The following is an 18,051-nucleotide window of genomic DNA, read 5'->3' as shown; positions in this document are numbered from 1 at the left end:
ATTTTATTTTAGTTATAAAGCAATTGACAAAACACAAAGTGTAAAAACTCACACACAAACACAGTAAGTTTTTATTCCTTCTTTTGTAATAGAAAATAAATAATGGGCACAGAGTCTGTATGCTTGTCTATAAAAGCATTTCTAAAAATACCATTACCTGGATTCAACAGTATAGATTTTTTGGTGTTTCAACTGCAGGTATCATATAGTAGACTATTTTATTTTATTAAATTTTATAAGCATTTGGACTCTAACAATTTTGGGAAAAGGCTGTTTGTGAGCTGAAAAATCTCATTCCAAGTTTTTTATATATATAGTTTAAAGATTTTATTTATTTATTTTTAGAGAGAGGGGAAAGGAAGGAGAGAGGGAAATGAGAGAAGGAAACAGCAATATGTGGTTGCCTCTCACATGCTCCCCACTGGGGACCTGGCCCTCAACCCAGGCATGTGCCCTGACTGGGAATCCAACCGGTAACCCTTTGGTTCGCAGGCCGACACTCAATCCACTGAGCCACACCAGCCAGACCCAAGTTATATTTTAAATAAACTAAAAAAATAAGGTCTTAACTTATTTTATTAAGTGGAGAACATAGTTTTTTGTTTTTTAAAGATTTTATTTATTTATTTTTTAGAAAATGCGAAAGGGGGAGAAAGAGGAGAGAAACTTCAATGTGTGGTTGCCTCTTGTACTCCCCAACCAGGGACCTGACCTGCAACCCAGGCATGTGCATTAGACTAGGAATCAAACCAATGACCCTTTGGTCTACAGGCCAGCACTCAACCACTGAGCCACACCAGCCAGAGCCATAGTTTTTTTGTTTGTTTGTTCTTATAAAAATTGCCCCAAAACCTCACAAACATTCCAATCAACATAAAAAGTTGCTCTGTTTTCATAGTAATTAACAAGAAAGGAACAAAACATACACGGCCCCTGGGAAACACGTAAAATCAGACATGGTCTCTCCCAGTACTCCTTCTCACGTTTCCAGTTTGGCCCTTGGAAGTTTCAGAAAGGAAAGCTCTTCAGTAATCTAAACCTATGTTCCTGAAAAGGTAGGACATGGAGTCCCCATTTTTAATCCAATGGATGGCTTCTAAAAGGATCATGCTGATATCCACTGTTTTAATTTTGGGGCACTGGAGCTTCTGGATGTCATGTGGAATTGTTTGGGTAACCAACAGGGACCTGGTGGCAGACTCCTCAATCAGTCGGGGAGCATCTGAAGATAGCAAGCTGTGAGTTGCCATCACAAAGATCTTGTATGCACCTCTTTCCTTCAGGGTCTCTGCTGCAGCCAGAAAGCTGTCAACATCACCGATGATGTCATCCACAATGATAGTGATCCTTCCTCCCACATCACGCACCACTGTGATTGGGAACTTTTCTTTAGGAATCAGCAGGGGGATTTCCAGGCTGGGATGGATGGCAGCCACGCTCCTGATCATGGGCGGGGAATGCCATCCATCCACCAAGTCCAACTTGGCATCCTAAGGTTCTCTGTGAATCACCACAATGCCCAGACTTAGGCACTCCACAAAACTGTGCCCTCCTTGCTGAGGCTGGAGACTTGGCTAAATCACTGCATTCCTGTAATCCATGATCTCTTCTTGAATTTACTGTAATAACAAAGGAGATGCTTTTACATTATCAACAAGAAATATCGAAGAAGCCCTGAATTCTCTTCTGGTATAAATCCATAGTAATAAAATGAGTTGGACCAGCTTTGCACATCATTGAAGCCAACAACATAGAAACAATGGAGCTCTTTTTCTCATCTTGCACTGTTTGCTGTAAGGGAAGTAGGGAATCACGCCAATAATGCTTGTGGCACAAGAGGTCTTACACGCATACACCATAATCAGGCACTCCATGATGGAGGTGTTCATGTTCTTTGAAACAGTTGGAATGATGAAAACATCTTTTCCCCTCATGGACTCTTGAATTTATACTCTTGTTTCTGGCCCCAACCCCAGGCCCAGCCTAGCCACAGCTTCAGCTGCCTGCCGAAGGAAGAAAGGACCAAGACCCCAGAAGCATCTTTATGAGCAAAATTCTTGTTCTGATTATTTGGTTTTTGCTTCCTTATGTTCCAAATCATTTATTTGATTCTCAGCTTCAACCACTCTACTGTCATTTCCATGTAAATTGTTCTTTATTTTAATTAGTGTGTCCTTTGTTTCTGACTGGATCTTTTTTATGCTGTTGAGGTGCTCACTAAATTTCTTGAGCATCCTTATAACCAGTGTTTTGAACCCTGCATCTAATAGATTGCCTGCCTTTCTGTCTGTGAGAAAGCTGCCCCCCAGCTTTCACCTTGATGCCAGACACTTGGGTTTCTCCCCGTTTACCACTGGTGTCTTTCAAGCTGGTACCCTGGTGCTAGAGCTCAGAGGGAGTGAGTCTAAGTAAGTCCACATGTGGGTTCTTTAAGAGGAACTGTTTGGGACTCCAGGAAATTTCTTCCACTGATTCAATCCCTATTGGTTTTTGTAGCCAGAAATTATGGCGACTTATCTTCCTGGCACTGGAACTCTGGGCTGGGGGGTCTGGTGTGGTCTGGGACTCCTTGCTCCTGAGATATCCCTCCTGAATTTTTTCCATCACACATGGATGTGGGACCAGCCTGTTCCATGTCCGTGCCCTCCTACCAGTCTAGATGGATGTGGTTTCTTTAATTCTGCAGTTGTCAGACTTCTATTCAACTTGATTTCTTATAGTTCTGAGTGATGGCTATTCTATATTTTAGTTGTAATTTTGATGTGGTTGTATGAGGAGGCATGCCTTGTTTACTTATGCTTCTATCTTGACTGGAAAATAGGAAAGTTGAGGGTTTTTTTTTATTTTCACAGAGCTCTTTATTTTACATGGTGTTAAAAATATGTTGACCTGCCTTGGCTGGCATAGCTCAGTGGATTGAGCATGGGCTGCGAACCAAAGCATCGCAGGTTTGATTCCCAGTCAGGGCACATGCCTGGGCTGCAGGCCACGGCCTCTGGCAACCGCACATTGATGTTTCTCTCTCTCTCTCTCTCTCTCTCTCTCTCTCTCCCTCCCTTCCCTCTCTAAAAAATTAAATAAATAAAATCTTAAAAAAAATATGTTGACCTGTAGCCCGAGGTTGTTACTCAAATGGGCCTCCATCTCTCCAGCTCCAGGATCTCTCTCTGGTTCCAGAGTTGCTGTCACCTCAGCAGCTCTCTTTCTCTCTCTCAGGGTCTGGGGAGCACTGCCTAACCACCCCAGACAGTCATGCAGAGGAAACCCTATCTGCAAAGAACTTCCCAGCTCATGCCTCCATGTGCTGCTCTCAGAGCAAGAGTGGAAGCAGTCCAATACCCATGTGCCGGGCCACCTGGGTTGTAGCATCCCAAGGGTCGGAGCTGGGCAGGGCATTCATCCAAGTGTGGGACCCTGCCTCTGGGGAGCTGGCTTCCCACCATGCAAGGACTAAGCCCTGAGTGGTCCCAGTGTCTGCTCCTCCTGCCCATGAGGGGCAAAGCAAGAAAGCCCAAGAAGCCAAAAGGTCAAACAGTCAAGAGGCCAAGGGACCAAGAACCAGAAAACTAATTTTTATATTTTTATGTGTGTTGTATATATTCTATACATATATGAGTATGTTGTATACATTATATATTATTATGTATATATGTGTGTGCACACACATATATTTATATCTATATTTCTTTTTATTTCTATCTCTATTTTATTTATTTATTTATTTATTTATTTAACACGTTACGTCATTTATTCTAACAATGTATCTGTGGTGTAGGGAAGGGTGGGAACTGTCCCTGTTTTACAGAGGAGGAAGTTGAGGCACATAGAGGACAAGTGACTTGCCCAAGGTCATAGACAGCAGCCAAGCTGAAATGGGACCCCAGAGCTGGCCCTTGGTTCACCTGGGGCCCACTACAACAAGTGCCAGACACCAGGCCGTCCCCAGTACTGTAGTTTACACCCAGGAGAAAGCAGCTCTCCTGCACTGAGCTCGCTGCAGGCTGGGCCGTGCCCTCCTGTTGCTCTGTTCGCCCTGCCTTGCAGGCCTGGGACATTGCCGTTCAGGGCTCATGACACCCTGGGAGTGGGGCTTGGAGACAAGGCAGAAAGGATGCTTGAGGTAAAAAAATGAAACAGTTTGGCTCAGTTGGTTGGAGCATCATCCCTTACACCGAAGGGTTGTGGATTCCATTCCCTATCAAGGCACATACTTAGGTTTCCAGTTCAATCCCTGGTCAGACGCATCCAGGAGGCAACCAACTGATGTTTCTCTCTCACATCTTTCTCTTTCTCTCTCTTTTTTCTTCCCTCCCTCCCTCCTTCCCTCCTTCCCTTCTTCCTTCCTTCCTTCCTTCCTTCCTTCCTTCCTTCCTTCCTTCCTTCCTTCCTTCCTTCCTTCCTTCCTTTCTTTCTTTCTTTCTTTCTTTCTTTCTTTTTCAGTTTCTGTCTCTGTCTCTCTCTCTCCTACCCCTTCCTCTCTCTCTAAGATCAATAAACATATCCTGGAGTGAGAATTAAAAATAATAATTTAAAAAATAGAACAGAATAGAAAACTCAGAGGCTAGACAGATAATTCCATGGCCAGGTTTAGGGGTGGGCAGTAGGGGATGGGAGACCAAAAAAATAAAATAAAATAAAGAGCAGCTTACATACTTGTACACACACCTAGATATGGTATTAATACATGTAAAAATATATGCTCTTCACACACCTGCCTCCTGCCGGGTGCCCTAAGAGCCAGTGGTGGTGCTGGTGGGCATGGGTGAGCAGGTGGGACTTTGTTAAATACGCACTGTAAGGCCTATGTGCATATCTACACACAGTGCAGACACAACACTCTCCCTCATGTACTGTACACAGGCTCAGCCAGGAACAGACAAAAGGGGTCCCTGTCTAGAGTGTCCCCTCCAAGTCACTCTGAGTCATACTTTTTGCTGAGGAAGAGGGGGCTGGAGAAAAGAAAAGGGTGGGAGTTTGGTGGCTTTTATCTCATTTTGCCCCCAAAGGCATAAACCCACCCCACCTCAGGGAGATGCATCACCTGTGACGGTGCCTAGGGCTGGTGGATCACCGGGGGAGGGCTGCTTCTGCAGAGAGGAACCTGGATCTGTGTGTGTGCCCCTGTGGGACTGTGTGTGAGTACTTCCCCGGGTAGGGATGTGTGTCCATCTTTCTGTCCTCTGAGCTCTCAACCACAAGGGCAGCTGAGAACCAGAGAACTGCCAACCAGGATGGTGACCCCTGTGTGAGCTCTGAGGGCAAAGAGAAACTGAAGAGTGAAAATTCTGAGGTCAGAGCAGGGCTAGCTGAGAAAAGAAGGAAGGATGTGGCAGGTGCCCAGGGCCACCGTGACAGGCCCTTGGACGGTCATAGTCTTATAAACAAGCTACTTTAAGTTCTCATTAGATAGAACAAGTAAAAGACTGCAGTTTGGGGGTTCGGCTGGGAAGTTGCCAAAGTCTATCTAGTCCCCCATGGCCAGGAAGTTTTACAGTTTTGCATTATTGTTTACTTTTTGTGTGATGTCTACATAATCTAAATCTGGGAGGGACCCCCAAAAAGCTAAATTGTAAGCCATTTTATGTGTCAGTCTGAAAGTTGGTTCAGGGTCTATAGACAGAATAATCATACTAAAGGTTGAGAAAATTTTTGTTTCATTTGCATTTAGTTTGCGTGTGTGTGTGTTTAATGACTTAAAAGTGTTTGCTTCCTGCTTCCTGGTCTCAGAGCCAGGTCTGGGACTGGGGGACATAAGCCTCAATGCTGTCCACACTCCCTGTGACTGAATTCTGCCTCACAGAAGCTGCCTGCTTGGTCGCAAGGAGTGTCTTGCGGACTTCCTGATGCTGTTTGTCCCTAGAATCAGAGGGCTTACAGCATCTCACTGCTGGCTTGGATTTGGTTGGCTTCTTTGGGGCCAGAAGGGGTGGTTTCTTTTCTTCCTTCCTCTTGTCAGGGATCTCCACTAGCTGCCAGTTACTGGGCTTGAGGTGGTAGAGTTCATCAAACTTCATGCTGATATCCTTGATGGACAGCTGTAGCAGGTCCCAGAACCCTGCCAGGTCCTGGGCTGTTGGAAATGGGTTGGCATCAGGGTTCAAATTTTGCTCACAAGAGGTTTCGTGGAACTGCTGGAATCTCTGGGACACTGCCCACAGCACTGAGGACTTTTCCTAAGACTTCTTCAGAGAGGTTGTTCTCTTTGTTCTCCTTGTTCATCTGGCAGGACCAGTCTTCAGCTGCCTTGCTTCTGCCTGCAGTAGCTCTAAGAACCAGTAGTCATCTGCCCACAGAACCCGAGCTGTGCTGCCTCTGCCGGGAAGCTGGAGGAGATCTCAAGCCAGGGGTCGGGTGGGGACAGCAGCAATGTCTCTAGGGCAGGGTCGCTGTTGTCTCCACCAGAGAAGTAGTGCTTGATCTGGGCAGTCCAGGGGGCAGCCGTGCTGATGGAGTTGGGGTGGAGGGTGCAGTCCAAAAGGTTCCACTTGGATGACTTACTGCTCAAGTCATAGTCACCCTGGGAATCTGAGCTGGTGTCCCATCTAGAGGACATGCTGTGAGAGGGAATGCTATTTCACCAGTCATGCTCTACCTGAACCCAGTGGACTGGAATTTGATGGTGGGACTGGGCTCCTCTTTTGGCACTGGCTGAATGCAGTCAACTTATATTGCTCGAGATCAGCGATTTTCAGCTGGTGTGCAGCAAGAATTTTTAAAACATGCAATACCCTGGCTGGCGTAGCTCAGTGGATTGAGCGCGGGCTGTGAACCAAAGTGTCGCAGGTTCTATTCCCAGTCAGGGCACATGCCTGGGTTGCAGGCCATGACCCCCAGCAACCGCACATTGATGTTTCTCTCTCTCTCTCTTTCTCCCTCCCTTCCCTCTCTAAAAATAAATAGATAAAATCTTTAAAATTTTTTTAAAAACATGCAATACCTGACTATTTATTCAGGGGCATCGACCTCTTTTCCCTCTGATTGTCAAATAAAAAAAAATTACAACAACCAACACAACAATAGCCATCTGGTGTAAATGAATCAAAATTACACCTATTTTTGTCAGATTGGCAAAAAATGCATTTCTTGGTGTGCTGCAGAATTTTAGTAATTAGTTTATGTGTGCCATCAGATGAAAAAGGTTGAAAATCACTGCTATAGATGACAGTTTCCTTTTAGGGATGGCCTCAGGGTGGGCTTTGGAGCTTGTCAGCATCCCTTGTCCACTCTTCAGAGCTGCAGGTTTTGGGAGTGGTTCTGGGGCCTTGGAGTCTGGGGTGACTCTGCCCCATGTCACAGTGGGTGGTGAGGCACTGCTGTCCCAGGTGTCCCACAAGTTGCTGAGGTCCAACTGACTTATCACCTTGCTCTTGTGGTTGTGGCTGTCCAGGTAGGTGTCCTGGGCAGATCTGGTACTGCTCTGGACGGTGACTGAGATGAAGGGCTTTGATGAGGTGTTTGGAGGGGATGGTGGTGGGGTGTCCTTATATGCCATCAGGCATGATGATCACGGAAACACGCAACTGTTGCTGAGAGTGCTAGTGCTGGGTGGTGGGAAGAGCTACCTCTATATATTTTAAACCATGAGTTCACACTGATAATTCCAATTTTAGTATGACGTTAAAGGGCCATTAGTGATCTTCTCCCTTTCCCTATGTGTAACTCCCACAGTGAAGATATCCTCAATATTTTCTTAGTAGGTCAATTCCTCCTTATTCTCCAAAGTGACTAATTGCCTGTATCCATGATGCCTCCTCCCCAGGCAAGCACTCTCCTCACCCCACTCCCACAACCTGCATCCAGTTGACACTGCCCTTCATCCTTGCTTCCCTGTGAACACCTACCTGCTCAGCCCTACCTGATGGTTTCTGGACTGAATTATTCAGGAAGAGAGGGAGTCAGGAGGACAGGAAGGCAAGCAAGGAAGCATCCAGGTAGTCGGGCAGGCTTATATATTTACCTTTGAATAAAACTTTCAGAAACAGAACTGTAAGAGTGAAAAATGCTGGATGTTCTGACCAGCCAGTGGAGTTTATAGTTTGGAGGAAGCAAACCCTCATGACAATTTTTAAATAATAAGGTGAATATAAATACTTATAATGTGTTAGGTTTTTTCTTCTAAATATTTGTGTCCGTAATTTTTAAATTAAAATAAATCACACCACTTAAACTAGAGCCTTGCTATTCAAGGTGTGATCCACTAGCATCTTCTGGGACCATGAGAGAAATACAGAGTCTCAAGCCCCATCCTAGCCACACTGATCCAAATCTGCACTTGACAAGACCCCCCATGTGATTCATCTGCACTTCAACTTTCAAAAAGCACTAAGGTCCAGCATTTATCAATTAGTAGCAAAATTTGTCTTGGTCTCTCCTATAAAATGTAGGTAATAAAAGTCCATCTCCTCTAGCCCCAGAAGTTGGATGTAAAAGTAGTATTTACTTTTAATACTTTTTAATGCTTTTATAAATACTACCTCTGTCTCATCTAGTATAGTGTTATTAATATTTATTCACTTCCTTCTTCCCTTCTTATCTGCCTTTCTCCCCTCCTCCCTTTCTTCTCTCATTTTTAAACATCTAGTTTCCCTAAATAGGTGGTAAATACCTTTAGAATAGGAACAATTTATCCCATAAGTTTACAGTTTAGTAGCCAGATACCAAAAAGTCTGGCTAGTGATTTACAACCTAACTTCTGAGAGAACTATATTTAAAGAGTGCACTGAAGTAAAACCCAGTTAGATTGCTGTGCTTTGAAAATTAGCTTCAAATGAGAGAATCAAATTATATTCCATTATTTTTCTTACTGCAAACTGTCAACATTTCAGTTCTGAAATCAGAGAGACTTTGGTTAGGATATCAGTCTACGACTTGCTGGCTGTGTAAACTTCGGGACATCTCTTAAACTCTCTGAAATCCCCCTTCAATTTTTGTAATGCTTAAGCTCATGAACTTTGGAATAAGAAAGCCTAACTTTTAATCTTGCTTCTTCCTCTTCTTAGCTATGTAGACTTGGGCAAGCTATTTAACTTTTGATACTCAAAGAAATATAGACCTCCTTCAGAGGTTTACCATGGGAAAATATATGTTGAGTACTTAACAAAATGCCTGGGCACAAAGTATGTATTTAATAATTGTCAACCCAATGTTCTTGTGTTGATTTTTAAATAAAGGTAATTATATACAGTAAGGGTTGTTGTGAGAGCTTAGATGAGATAACACAGGGTTCAAAAAGTGTCTGGGAGAAAGTAACTGCTCAGTAAATATTAGCTTTGATTGGCTCGTAGGGTCGTTGTGAGGATCCAGTGGAATAAAATCGTGTGATACTCATGATCATTATTGTCCCTCTATTTAGGGGGTAAGTCTCACCTCAGCTTTCAGAGAATTTTGACTATCCTGTAACCGGCGATTTTTTAAGCCATTCTACATTGTACTTAATTCCTATGCTTATTACTTATTTATATTCTAGGTTACTAGAGAAGGCAGCAGCTGAGCATTTCAACTTGGATCTGGCTTGGTACTGCTTCTCTGATCCTAAGACCCCGCCCCTGAAATGGCCAACACCATCCAGTACTTCCCAGATGAGTGGCTGGATTTCCCTGCAAAGGGAAAAAGAAAAGCAGGTGAGAAGAAGTGTTCCAAAATCTTCAAGATAAACAGCAAGGACTACACCTGCATAGGAAATAACTTCTTTAAAGACCATAGGATAAAAGGGAGAACAGTGGAAAGCGTAGCATCCAATTGCTATGGCAACTGGAACTTTGCAAATAAATACCTCAACATAGCTTGTTTCTGAAACAAACTGACCTGTTCTTTCTATTATTTGGTCCCTCTTCTGCTTCCTCATCCTCATTAGTGTACACCCATTCCTATCATACTTTGGAATGAAAGGAAAAGTACTCCTTTTTGAGCCATATTATCCACCCCACCAAATAAGATAAAATCTAGCAATGCATTGTGTGTGCACACCCTGAGACAGGAAGTGTCCCTGTGATACATCAGGAGCTCTGTCCCTTCATGTGAATCATCACCCGTGCTCCTGAGAGGTATGGCAAGCCAGGAACCTCTCTAAAATCCTGACCGTCAAAGCACCAGATTTCTCTAAGCTTCCTTTTCCCAATGCGCATGAGGGAAATGCTGCTCTAAATTATAGGGAATGTGGGCAAGATTTGGGTCATTTGTATTCATATTCGACTGACCCAGTTTGGACCCAGTGTCCCTGTCCAGCCTATGCTCTCACTGGTCTTCTGTGCTGTAGCCAAACACGTCTACTTGTTCCTGGCACACACACTTTTGTGCCTTGGCTCTTGCCATTCTCTTTGCCTGGAATGTCCTCTCCCCCTTCCCTCCATTTCCTCCTATTTTATCAAATCCTCATCTGTTTTCTTGTATGTCTCAAATCAAATAGCACCCCTTCCACAAAGCCTTCTCTGATTTCCACAGCTAGTAGAGATCTTGCTTTCCTTATCTGTGTTCTGGTATTGGGAGTTTTTGTGTGCATCTTTCATTCCCCATTACCCTCACAGAAGGGATTAAGTCCTTTGTATATTCTCCTTAATTCCCCAAAGCATTCCAAACTATAATGGCCTTTCCATTTACATGTATCCCTCCCCAGCCAACCCATGATTTATAAGCTTTTTGATACCATGGGATGTGTCTTATTCCTTGTCACACACCCAGCACCTAGCTCATTGCTTGGCACAGAGTTAGTGCTCAAGAAATATTGAAGTAATGAATAAAAGTAGATGCTTTGTTGGAAATGAAATAGATTAATTTGTACTATGAAACTTTAAATTAGTGGGAAAAGTATAGTATTGAGTAGTTATAGGTGCATGGAATTCATTCATTCATTAATCAGTAGAGAACCAGGCAAGTTAGAATCTTGACATCATGGAGCTAACATTTCATCAGTAGGACATGCAGAGAATTAACAAACAAATAAATGAATTCAGATTGAGACAACTGTCATGAAGGAAATAAACAAGACAATAAAATAGAAGCATTTAAAATACAAGGGGGACCCCAAAAACCCAGAATTTATTTATAAAAATTGGGTATCTATTCTCATATGTTTAAACTTTGGTCACCTGTAGAATACTCTCCATTTGATGCAATACACCTATCGAGACATTTTTTCCACTGCTTAAAACATTTTTTGAAGTCATCGATTTTGATGCCTTTTAGTGCTTCTGCCATTTTCTGTTTCACGTCTTCTACATTGGCAAAACATTTCCTTTCAAGGACTTTTTTCATTGGGGAAACAAAGAAAAAAGTCACTCCAGGCCAGATCGGGTGAATAAGGAGGGTGGGGCACAGGGGTCATTCTGTTTTTGGTCAAAAACTGCCCAATACTCAGTGTGATGTGGGCAGGTACACTCATAAATTGTCCATCATGAAATGGGAAAATTCATTGAGTTTTCTAAAAAAAAATTCACTGAAGCCAAACATAGCCTCTCACAACAACACCAGCTGGTACACTGACATAGATGGGTTCTTAGAACACTCACCTAACAGGGAAGCCTGTACTACAAGGGACTCTCCCTCCAGAAGATTATTTTGGTTTTTTTGGGTCCCCCTTCATAGGTGTTATTTCAAGTGTTATTTGTAGGATTTCTCAATCTCTGTATTCTTATCATTTTGAACTAGATCATTTTTCTTGCAGGAGATGACCCTGTGCATTGTAGGATATTTAATAGCATCTCTGGCTTCTATCCACTAGATGCCAGCTACATACAACCCCTCTTGTTGTGACGATCAAAAATGTATTTTTGTAATATATTTTATTGATTATGCTATTACAGTTGTCCCATTTCCCCCCTTCACTTCCCTCCACCCTGTATACCCTCTCCCACCCACTTTCCCCCTTTAGTTCATGTCCATGTGTCATGCTTATAAGTTCTTTAGCTTCTACATTTCTCATACTATTCTTACCCTTCCCCTGTCTATTTTCTACCTACAATCTATGCTACTTATTCTCTGTACCTTTTCCCCCTCTCTCCTCCTCCCACTCCCCTGTTGCTAACCTTCCATGTGATCTCCACTTCTGTGGTTCTGTTCCTGTTCTAGTTGTTTGCTTAGTTTCTTTTGGTTTTGCTTTAGGTGTGGTTGTTAATAATTGTGAGTTTGCTGTCCTTTTACTATACATATTTTTTCTTTATCTTCTTTTCTTAGATAAGTCCCTTTCACATTTCATAAAATAAGGGCTTGTTGATGATGAACTCCTTTAACTTGACCTTATCTGAGAAGCACTTTATCTGCCCTTCCATTCTAAATGAAAGCTTTGCTGGATAGAGTAATCTGGGATATAGGTCCTTGTCTTTCATGACTTGGAATACTTCTTTCTAGCCCCTTCTTGCCTGTAAGGTCTCTTCTGAGAAATCAGCTGACAGTCTGATGGGAACTCCTTTGTAGGTGACTGTCCCCTTATCTCTTGCTGCTTCTAGGATGCTCTCCTTCATTTTTACCTTGGCTAATGTAATTATGATGTGCCTTGGCGTGTTTCTTCTTGGGTCCACTTTCTTTGGGACTCTCTGAGCTTCCTGGACTTCCTGGAAGTCTATTTCCTTTGCCAAAATGGGGAAGTTCTCCTTTATTATTTGTTCAAATACATTTTCAATCTGTTGCTCTACCTCTTCCCCTTCTGGTACCCCTATAATTTGGATGTTGGAACATTTAAAGATATCCTGGAGGTTCCTAAGCTTCTTCTCATTTTTTTGAATTCTTATTTCTCCATTCTTTCCTGTTTGGTTGTTTCTTTCTTCCTTCTGGTCTACTCTATTGTTTTGAGTCCCAGTTTCCTTCTCATCACTATTGGTTCCCTGTGCATTTTCCTTCATTTCTTTTATGGTAACCTGCATTTGTTCATCTAATTTGCAACCAAAATCAACCAATTCTGTGAGCATCCTGATCACCAGTGTTTTGAACTGTGCATCTGATAGGTTAGCTATCTCTTGGTTGCTCAAAAGGATGAGTTCTGGGGCACTGATTTGTTCTTCTATTTGAGCCATCTCTCTCTCTCACTCTCTCTCTCTCTTTTTTTTTTTTGGTCTGGTCACTCCTGTTATGGTGAGGGGCAGAGCCTTAAGTGTTCACCAGGGCTGGGCACCCCAGTCGCTAGATTGTGACATTGTATGTGGGGGGCGGGGGGGTGGGGGGGGGGTGGGGGGTGGGGGGGGGGTGGAAGTGGGGGCGGGAGGGAACAATGGCGGTAGCTCCATTCTCCGTGGGACCTCAGTCCCTTCCCTGGGATCCTGGGTTGCACGTTCTGCCCGGCTCCACAATCGTCACCTCACTGGGTCTGCCAGCTGCCGCTTGTGCACTCAGGGTCCACCCGCTGCAATCTTGTGCGCCCCAGATGCCTTACGCGCTCCTGGTTGCCTTATGCGCCCACTCTCTCTGTTCACGCCACCACTCGAGCCAGCTGCTCATCTCCGCCCCGCCTACCGGTCTGGATGAATGGGTCTATTTCAACTTCTTGGCTGTCTGACTTCCATTCAGATAAATTTTCTATCAGTTCTGGGTGTTATTCTACCTCTAAATTGTTGTTGTTCCAGTCTTGGTTGTGCATGGAGGTACGGTGCATCCACCTATGCCTCCATCTTGGCCGGCCAAAAATGTATTTAGACAATACCAACTCAACTCTCTTGGTGGGGGGGAGGGGGGCAAAAGTACTCCCAACTGAGAGCCACTGTTTTAAAGTAACAAACGTCTCTTTGAGTTGTAACATGAACTGAGACCTGAAAAACAATACAAAAAGAAACCTTCAAAACTAGTGAAGTGTATTCCAGGTGGGAAAGTAGACTACAGCACCAAAAACAAACACATAAAACCCAAACAAAAAATACTAACAAACTCTTCCCTGCAAACCCACAAAACTATAGTAGTTGAAAATAATGAGTGTGGAGGGGAATGATATATAATGTGATTAGAGAGGAAGTCAAGGGCTTGATATGAAGTTGTCATATAAGGAAGCTTAGATTTCATTTTAAAGCAATTGAGGCCACTAAGGATTGTAAGCAGAGATATAACATGCTCTGATTTGTGTTTCTAATGATCACTCTGACTATAATGTGGCAAATAGGTTGGGCAAGAATAGATGCAAGGAGACCAATGAGCAGTCTGTTGGAACAACCCAGGTGAAAGATGATGAGGCTTTAGTCTGGGGTAATAGCAATGGAAATGGAGATAAGTGAACCGATTCATGATACCAAAGAAGTATAAGACAAATACTACCACATAAAAATAAATAAAACCCGCTCAGAACAGAACAACCTATAAAGTGGTAAACTAAGTTCCTTTCTCTGCCTCTCATAGGTCTGCATTGTCTGTTGTCTCCATTATCTATGCACATGAGTTTCTGTGTATCCACAGACTTAAGCCTGCACATGGTTTTGATTTACTGTGCCCTAGCTTCTACAGTACCTTTTTGTTCAAACACCCACCATTTATTAATTGTCTCATTCTCTCAGCTTCTCAACTCCAAATTGCTTTGAGAAGGAATCTCACTGGTCTAGTTTGTGTCACATTGCCCTCTTTTCTAGGGGTCATGGAAAGAACAAGTTCACTAAAAATGGAAAACGAGTGAGAAGACGATTGGCACATGTACTGGAGATGGCAGGTTTTTTAAAAACAATCTGTGCTAACTTTTAAAGGTATACTTTTAAAAGATTTTATTTATTTGTTTTTAGAGAGGGGAAGGGAGGGAGAGAGAGGGAGAGAAACATCAATGTGTGGTTGCCTCTGGAGTGCCCCCTACTGGGGACCTGGCCCACAACGCAGGCACATGCTTTGACTGGGAATCGAACCACTGACCCTTTGGTTTGCAGTCCAGCAGTCAATCCACTGAGCAATACCAGCCAGGGCTAAAGATATTTTTAAATTGTAGTAAAATACATATAACACAAAAATACATATAATACATATGTAGTAAAATACATATATACACATACATATAACACAAAGTTTGCTGTTTAACCATTTTTAGGTGTGAAATTCATTGTAATTAAGCATATTCACAATGTCACGCAGCTATCACTGATATGCATTTCCAGAACTTTTTCATCATCCCAAACTGGATCTCTATAGCCATTAAATGATAATTCATTCATCTTTCTCCCCTTCTCTTAGCCCCTAGTAGCTTTTATTATACTTTCTGTCTCTTTACATACCCTAGTTACCTCATATAAGTAGAATCATACAGTATATCTGTTCTGTAGTGGCTGGTTTATTTCATTTAGCATTATGTCCTCAAGTTCACTCATGTTGCAGCATGTATCAGAATTTCACCCTTTTTTTCAAGCTGAAGGTTCCATAGTATGTCATACTACATTTTATTTATCCCTTCATCTTATAATGGAATTTGGATTGTTTCCAATTTCTGGTTATTTTGAATACTGCTGCTATGAACATGGGTGTACAAATATCTGTTAGAGTCCTTGTTTCCAATTCTTTTGGGTACACACCTAAAAGTGGAATTGTTGTATCATATGATAATTCTAAGTTTAATTTTTTTAAGGAGCTGCCAAACTTTTCCATGGTGGTTATACTATTTTTTATTCTCACAAGTAATGCACCAATAATTGTTTTTCTTTCCTTTCTTTTTATAATAGCCATTCTGGATGTGAAATGGGACATTTGTGCTTTTCTTTTTTTTGAAGAAATGCCTATTTCTTCAAAAGGTAGGAAGGTAGAAAATCCAAACTGCCATAGGCCTGTCACTAGTAAGGAAGTTTAGAGTCCTTCAAAAGATGAGAGGGGGAGGAAAGTCTCAGAAACTTAGGTGTCTGAGCCAAGCAAGTAATTTAAACTGAGAAAAAATGAGGACTAAATTCATCGTAAAGAAACTATTAGAATTAGTAAAAGATAATTTCCAGAAGGATATCAAGACTACTGATAACCATATTTTAACTAGAAGTAAGTTTGAAGAGAAGAAGGAGTAGAAGTTAAGTTCAATTTAGAACATGGGACCAGAAATCATAAAATACTTGGAATAACCACTGAGTGGAGAGAAGGGGATGGCAAATAGGCAAAGACTTTTGATTTCTAAATTCATGAAGATCTTAGTTCTATTTTTGGAATATGATTTTGCCTGCTTTTTATTGAGATATATTTGTCATATAACATTGTATTAGTTTCAGGTGTATAACATAATGATTCAATATTTGTATATATTGAAAATAATCACCACAATATATCTGATTAACATCCAATACCATGCAATTACATTTTTTTCTTGTGATGGGAACTTTTAGGATTTATCCTTTTAGCTATTTCCAAACATACAAAACAGTATTATTAAGTATATTCACCATGTTTCACATTACATGCCTAGGACTTACTTATTTTGTAACTACGAGTCAGTTCTTGAGAGGAGATTTGTTTTGTTTTTGCTTTTTTAAAGAGTCCACATGTAAGTGAGATGATACAGCATTTGTCTTTCTCTGTCTCATCTATTTCACTTAATACCCAAGGGCTATCCATGTTGTTGCAAATGGCAACATTTCCTGCATTTTTTATATCTGAATAATATTTTATTGTGTGTGCATGTATACAAATACACACACACCTATGTACCTACAGAACCTGGCACAAATAATGCCCCTTTTTATTATAAAATCTTTTATTACAAAATCATAAACAGGTAATTCTATAACATAATAATATCACACTCAAGCACCCCATACGACATTTCAGGTAAACTCTTCCAGTTGCTGTCCATCTCATACGAGACACTCACGTAACCTACCAACCACACTCAAGCAGGCGTTACTTCTGCTGGACCCCATATATATGTAACACAAGGTGGAGCAAAAGTAGCTTTACAGTTGTGAGTATGTGAAACAAGGGTTTATTCTTGTATTATTTATTAGTAGTTGTATTATTTTTCATACAAACAACTGTAAACTTACTTTTGCCCCACCCTGTATGTGCATATACTCCGTTTTACTTATCCATCCATCCATCAGTGGATGTTTAGTTTGCTTCCATATCTTGACTATTGTAAGTAATACCACAATAAACATGGGAGCACAGACACCTTTCAATTTAGTGTTTTTGTTTTCTTCTGATAAACATTCAGAAGTGGAGTTGCTGGATACAAACTGATTTTTGTATATTGATTTTGTATTCTGCAAATTTACTAAATTTGTTTATTCATTCTAACAATTTATGGTTCTATTTTTAATTTTCTGAAGATCCTCCATACTGTTTTCCACAGTGACTGTACCAGTCTGCATTCCACCAACAGAGCACGAGGGCTCCCTTTTCTGCACATCCTCTCCAACACTTGTTATTTTTTTTCTTTTTGTTGACAGCCAATTCTAATAGGAGTGAGACGATAGCTCATTGTGGTTCTGATTTTCATTTCCTTGATGATTAGTGATGTTGAGCACTTTTCATGTACCTGTTGGCCATCTGTATGTCTTCTTTGCAAAATGTGTATTTAGATCCTCTGCCCATTTTAAAATTAAATTGGCTTTTGTTGTTGTTTTTTTTTTGCTCTTTAATTGTATGAGTGCTTTACATATTTTGGATGTTAACCCTTTATCAGATTCATGATTTGCAAATATTCTCTCCTATTCCTTAGGTAGCTTTTTGATATTGTTGGTGGTTGCCTTCACTGTGCAGAGGGTTTTTTTTAATTTTATGTAGTTCTACTTATTTATATTTTTGCTTTTAGTTTTGGTGTGAAATCCAAAACTCAATGCCAAGACTGATGTCAAGAAGCTTATCACTTACATTTTATTATAGCAGTTTTATGTTTTAGGTCTTATATTTAAATATTTAATCTATTTTGAGTTAATTTTTTGTGTGTGGTTTAAGATATCGGACCAGTTTTATTCTTTTGTACGTGGTTGTCCAGTTTGCCCAGCACTATTTGTTTTTATTAAATTTTATTTTATTTTCATTGTTGTTCAAGTACAGTTTTCTGTCTTTTACTCCCATCTCAGCCTACCCCCACAGCCCTCCCCTGCCCAGCACTATTTGTTGAACAGACTGTCCTTTTCCCCTTGTGTGTTCTTGGCTCCTTGGTCATTAATTAATTAACCATATATG

General features: G+C 41.5%; 2 pseudogenes; both read right to left on the bottom strand.

The window, feature by feature from the left end:
- Window positions 1-1,025: 1,025 nt before the first annotated feature.
- Window positions 1,026-1,904, bottom strand: LOC123816823 (annotated as a pseudogene).
- Window positions 1,905-5,723: 3,819 nt separating this feature from the next.
- On the bottom strand, window positions 5,724-7,817 carry LOC123816821 (annotated as a pseudogene).
- Between the last annotated feature and the right edge of the window lie 10,234 nt (window positions 7,818-18,051).

The sequence above is a fragment of the Phyllostomus hastatus genome, unplaced genomic scaffold, assembly GCF_019186645.2.
Source record: "Phyllostomus hastatus isolate PE091 unplaced genomic scaffold, TTU_PhHast_1.1 phas_contig_210, whole genome shotgun sequence".
Lineage (NCBI taxonomy): Eukaryota > Metazoa > Chordata > Mammalia > Chiroptera > Phyllostomidae > Phyllostomus > Phyllostomus hastatus.
Note: the sequence above shows the minus strand (reverse complement) of the source record. Positions and strands in the feature narration are given on the sequence as shown.